At 37.7% G+C, this 6,428-nt stretch overlaps 1 protein-coding gene across 1 annotated transcript in view; it reads right to left on the bottom strand.

Annotated features, from left to right (window-relative positions):
* The window catches only part of LOC117403799 (synaptic vesicle glycoprotein 2C-like), a 61,420-nt gene extending 56,909 nt beyond the window's left edge, over nt 1-4,511 (bottom strand). The window contains exon 1 of the mRNA XM_058988332.1: nt 4,308-4,511. The gene's annotated coding sequence lies outside the window, so the exon portion shown is untranslated. The remainder of the gene's footprint in view (nt 1-4,307) is intronic.
* Nucleotides 4,512-6,428: the final 1,917 nt, after the last annotated feature.

The raw sequence follows: 6,428 nt of genomic DNA, 5'->3' as shown, positions 1-6,428 counted from the left end.
ACTCTCATCTCACTGCCAGTGCATCCCTCCCTCACACACACACACACACACACACTGTCACTCTCATCTCACTGCCAGTGCATCCCTCCCTCACACACACACACACACACTGTCACTCTCATCTCACTGCCAGTGCATCCCTCCCTCCCTCACACACACACACACACACACACACACACACACACACACACTGTCACTCTCATCTCACTGCCAGTGCATCCCTCCCTCCCTCACACACACACACACACACTGTCACTCTCATCTCACTGCCAGTGCATCCCTCCGTTGCTCTTGTTTTAAAGCTCTTCACTCTGACTGATAAATGGTTACCGTGTTTTTGATTTTCTTATTTTTTAAAGGATACAGTTAAAAGTGTTTGCTGTGGAGTCCTGAAATGACCCTTCTGATGGGTTTAATTTTAGTCTTGTAACATCTGCCTGTGTTCTTCATTTCAGTACCAGTACCGGCACTGAACGTTATTAAACGTATTAACAGGAGCTGTAGTATTACAAACTAATACATGTAATGAAATGGGAACAGCTCGTATTGATCAACGTGGTAAAGCACAATCCACTATATTAATACATTCATTAAATAGACTCTTGCATTGCTGTATAACACATTCACCAGCTAAGCACATAGAATGCTGTCCTGACATGACTTTTGCTATTTGTATTGAGTTCCAATCCTCACATTAGTTAACAATACAAAGGACAGACTTTCTTTACAATACAGTTTCTGGCCAAATGTATTAAAGTCTACACTGATATGCAATCAGTGCCACATTTGATCAAATAAAACCGTTCATGTTACATAATTAGTCATAAAACCAGTGTGTTAATTGTTTTCTATTGATTTATTTAATGTAAAAAAAAAAAAAAAAACATGAACAAATTGCATTTTTGTGTAAAGGCCTTGATTAATCTGGTCCATTCCACAAGAACACTTGTAAACTGTGAGTCGCTGGTATTGAAGTAGAAATGCAGTCCCTTCAGATATTAAGTGGTTCTATCATACGATTAATATTTACCACATTACCAAACATGATTGGCCAATTAGTCAACAATCTAGAAAAGTTTAATATCTACCAAACTTTACTTAAAACTGACTCAGCATGTCAATGAACACTCTGTTCTAATCGACATGTACTATTACACCAACACACTAACCCTTCCAGTTTACATGGGGGCTCATTTTGAACTAAGAAAAGTGTAATTATGGCATGAGTGGTCCTTAGAGTGGCAGCTATAGCAACCTCCTCACAGGGCAACAAGCAGGGTTAATCTGTGTGGTGAACATTTGTTTAGCCAAGCGTTTGCACTGTGATGCATGCATTCTGACAGAGAAATCCTCAGCAGCATTTAGCATTGTGGATTTACCAATTATTAATGACAAACTTACACTACAGTAGATGTCTTTACATCTCTTTCAGCAGTGTATGTGGTGTTTAACTGCTAGGGCTGCCTTACCAGTGTTGGCTCAACACAATCATTCAGATGATTCAAAATTAGGTAACAGCTTAGGGGTTTCAAATCCATTACTACATAGTTAAGTATTACATTAATGCTGAATAATACATAAACAATACCTACATTTATATTAACAAGCTAAATGTGTGTTACTGCCTAGTAATGAAGTCATAATAAAGCATGGGTATTACTACAACTATTGATGTACGCTTAGTTACAGGGTTATAACACAGTCATGTCTTGGTACATTTTAATCAATAGGCATACACCTTTATTGGGCATAAAAGGCGATGCTGGTAGTAACACACATATCGACTGCAAGAATGAAAGAACATGTTGAAAAGGTGTCTTTAGGGAAATTCATAGTAAAATTGTATTTGGAAACAGCAGAAGAAATGCTTGTTTTGTACAGTTTGGTTGCGTCCGTGGTGCATTATATATGCAATATATTTGGGACAAAAAGACAAACGTAACATAGCAGTTTTAATAGATTAAGCCTTAAAGTGTTCTAAATGTAAGTCCCGTTAACATACACTAATTGACATGTGCTATTCTTAGATTAAAGGATATGTTATATTACTTTTTTCTTGACGGCAGATGATTGCTAATTCACAGTCTTGAAAAGATAAAAGCTACATTAGCTTTTAGTCTGCATTAGGATGTGATGGGTACCACAGTAAATTGCTGGTCTATTGAACACGTTTTGATGCAGAATGAGACGTGATAGGGGGCAGTGCTACTGAGCAATGTGTTTTGCTGTTTATTTAATCCAATTCGTCAGTATTCCTTTCAAAGGGATATTTTTTTATTGTTAAGAAAAGAACAAAAGCTCCATTAGCGTCACTGGTGTGTATAACAACTATACTGTATGCATCAAGGCTTGAATGAATCTAATCTATACTGCAGAATACGCACAACTCTTATCTGTGAAATTCCATTATGAAACACAACACACCGTGACGCGCAGACTGGCAATATATACTGTATTCATAATGCAATACGTCCACTGAATCAACTGTGAAACCACAAAAATATTTCAGATTTAAATTTAAAACATTTGATGAACCCTCAACAACAGTTCACATTTAAGGAGAGAAAATTCATGTTTCTAATAAAAAATAAAAAAGCGAGTTTACAAATATACAGTATGAGGTGAATCATTGTGTGGTTATTGATTAATAGCTAAGCTGCGCGCCTGCGTGCTTGACGATGATAAACTAAAACTCAACTTGAATCAATGGAAAGCAGCCACGGTTGATTATCTAGATTGACAATAATGTATCCACCGACAACGTTCAATAGATTTCCACCAGCGACAAACCAAATGTGAAAAGAAGTCATTACATTAGGAATGCTATAATGAACTGTTACGAGGTTCTTAAAGAAATCTTCACAAAGGCTGAGACGACTTTCTTGAAGTCGCTTTGAACATTCTCACCTTGATGTTGGAATTAAACACATTCTGTGTTTAATTCAAAAAGTAGAACTGAGTTTAGTGCGCCAGTTTATTCGGTTATTCTACATGTATAAATAACTGTACGTATAATATATCCTTTAACTCTGAGCACAATGTCTTCTACTTCAGTGCAACCAAGCATACTGTATGTCATTCCGTGCACCATATATGCATCCTTTACCAAAGGCTTCACCACAAAGTCATCGATCTAATAGCGTTTCCATGAACCAAGGATGACCAATCACAAGGTATAGGCTACTCTGACGCAAGCTAGCTTTTGTAATGAGATTTCTGCTGCCCTTCGTTGTCCGTTGAAATCAACAGAGTGCTTTCGGAGATGACTCGGTACCCGCAGCAGCGAATCCCTTTACACAAGTAAAAAAAAAAAAAGATTATATCGCATAATACAGAGCGATTTGTATGCGCTTGGAGACAACTACTGTGCTAGATATTTCACACAATAATATACACCCCAAGCACTTCAAATGGAACGAGAGACACTCCACGATTGAATGCAGGTACAACCTATGGATTTGCTTTGCACATTACAGATACAGTATAAATCCCTATGTTAACTGATAAACATCTGAACTCATGTAATCCATCTGTTTCTTATAATATCTAAGAGCAAGCTATTTGAACAACGAATCACTTACCCATGCAACACTTTACTAAACCGGATAACTTTTCCCGAGTGCTGACGGTTATATTATAATATAAAAAGGTGCCTGCAGCCTATATAGCAGCACTTGATTCAAGAATCAGCAACTCTTGCAAAGCTAAGCGCATTCACAAATATACACGGCTGACCCATGTAACACACCTGCACTGCATATACGGTACTAGGAACTTGGTTTAACACCACTGCTATACGTGAATGGGACTGGTTTTCAAGGCATTAAAGGTTACGTTGTAGCTTACATTAGCCTACCGTGGTTTCGTTTTTGGCGATCTGTGGTTTCCCACATACAGTAGGGCGAACGTAAGTAGCGTATTTTAACAGTTCCACTAAGTTAACTTTCCACCAACCACATTTCTGATTTACTATCAATCTGAAACTAAACTAAAACCATTCGGAGATAACAAATTGCACCCAAAGTTATGAATGAGCACATGTAGTCATGTAGCTTTGTCGCTCTGAAAGTGTAAGGCATTTATGCAGATGAATTCTCCTATGCGCTTCACCGTGACTTGCATGCACTAAATCTCAAATCTGGGGAGGGAGACCCGTCATAAGATGCTATCTACTTTTAAACCACACAAAATAAATTCTATGTCTACAGTGCTCCCTTTGTAACAAGTCTTTGAACAGAAGAACTTGAAAAAGGAGACATGCAATAGATTGTAGGCAAGGCAGACGATAGACTGAAATCCACACTTACCTGTGCCAGAGAGAAGATACAGTCAGCAGTACTAATACCGTATACCCATAGCAAAAAAACAGCTATTTAAGTCTTGAGGAGAATTTAGATGGTATCCCAGCGTAAAATGGCAGCTAGTGGGTTTTTTTTTTTTTTTTTTTTTTTTTTTTGGACGTTGCAGTCAGCCTCTGCGGTGTTGAAAGAGAGAGAGCGAGAGAGAGGTGGAGAGAGCGAGAGAGAGTGAGGGATGGAGAGAGAGAGTAGTGAAGGGTAGGGTAGAATGCAATCAATAATTCATTGTATCCTGGGAGTAGAATGGGCAATCCCGACTAATGGAGGGGGGAGGGGGGGGGGGGGGGGAGGGGGGGGGGGGGGGGGGGGGGGGGCTAGAGACCAGTACAAAATAATTTACAAAATAACATAGACAGAAACATCTCGCGCAGTAATGCTCAGTCTTTAAAAAAAAAAAAACGGGGCTTTTATTTAGTAACGCATCAAACAGAGCTACGATTAGGTTTTCATAATCTATCGCCTTGTTTTATAAAACGTAGCAGGTGTAGCCTAGTATAGTAGCATAAAGCTTGCTTTGTATGTAGACTTAATTGCCCCCTGCTGTAGTTGTATAGAGCTCTCCACTGTACGTTTTTGTATTTACAAAGCCTTGGCAACATTATTGTTTTATTGTTAAGGTGTCATTGAGACATATTTGTATTACTGAACCTGATACTTCTTTGAAGAAAGATTATGTTTTGTTGTTTATTTAAATATAAAAGCAAACATTCAGGTCATTGTATTAAAATTGGTTCGGACTGACACAACAGCGATACCAGCACCTGTTGCTTGGTATAGTGCAGTGATAGCTGCTGTTTTCGTTACATTTGAAATATGATTAATTTGTTTAAATGCACATCGCAAGACTACTGCTTGCTGCATTGTTGTCTTTGCAACATAAGTGTCTATTTGGTTCATCGATGTTTTAGAAATCCATAGCCCAAAGCCTGGACACGTGTAGGGAGGGATATGTTCAAAATGTTTCTCTTTCGTATTTTTAATATTGTTTCTATTATTCATAGTGGGCTTATTTATTTATACAAAGGGCAGCAGCATTTCATGAATTAAATTATACATGTAAAATGTATTTATTTATTTTAACTTTTTAATAAGCATGTATGGTCTCCGTATATATTATTTTAAATAACTTCATTAAATATATTTTCTTATATATATTTAGTTGCATTGTTGAAATATTTTTAAAAATGTTTTTATTATTTTTAGTTGTAATTATTGATATTTGGTTTTTATTGTTTTGTCAATTAAAAAAAACGTTTCTCTTTTGTCAAACAGCGTCAGGAGCAGACTTAATGCGCATACATCATTAATCAAAAAATGTGTTTGATCAAACAGTGGGTAAATGCTCTATATGTGAACACTTAATAGGAGATAAAAAAAAACGACAGAACCTCGTCATCCAAAATATCTATAGTAAATCTAATACTCCAATATAGTATTAACAGTGAAGAACAGAGGTCATCACTTTAAACTGCAGCAGCAACTGACAGCTAGTGACGCTGCAGAGACGACACCGAGATGATTCACTGCTGCGGTGGGCAGCGAACTCCTCTCTGCTACCCTCTACGATTGAACTGCGGTTTTGGCTCCTGACATTATTCCGAGAAACACAGGGCTCAGTGTGGGATATTTTCCCCCCCATGTAATTAAACAAAAATAAAGATATCATTTGAAACCAGCGGGGTAAACAGTTTTGATAAATCAGGACCACCTACACTGCACAAACATGTCTATAGCAACATTGTAAAGCATGAGACTCTGGCATTTGTTGCACAATGTACATAACCAATATCAAAGCCTTCATTATATTCACATTTTTACAATTGATTGGAAATGGTATGAAATACTGAGACTGAGAATCATCTATTGGTTAAAGTGTAGTGAATATATATCTCTTTCTCTGGCTGTGGTCAAATGAAGTGTGAGACAGGAGGCAGAGGCAACCCCAGCATTTCCAGCCCAGGCCTTTATTCAAACCATGTCCTTGATTATTACATTGAACTAAGTGAACATCAGATTCTGGGATCAATAAGCTACTAACAACCAGACGAGCAAGATGGGCTGAATGGCCTC

Source organism: Acipenser ruthenus, chromosome 2, assembly GCF_902713425.1.
Source record: "Acipenser ruthenus chromosome 2, fAciRut3.2 maternal haplotype, whole genome shotgun sequence".
NCBI classification, from domain to species: domain Eukaryota; kingdom Metazoa; phylum Chordata; class Actinopteri; order Acipenseriformes; family Acipenseridae; genus Acipenser; species Acipenser ruthenus.
Note: the sequence above shows the minus strand (reverse complement) of the source record. Positions and strands in the feature narration are given on the sequence as shown.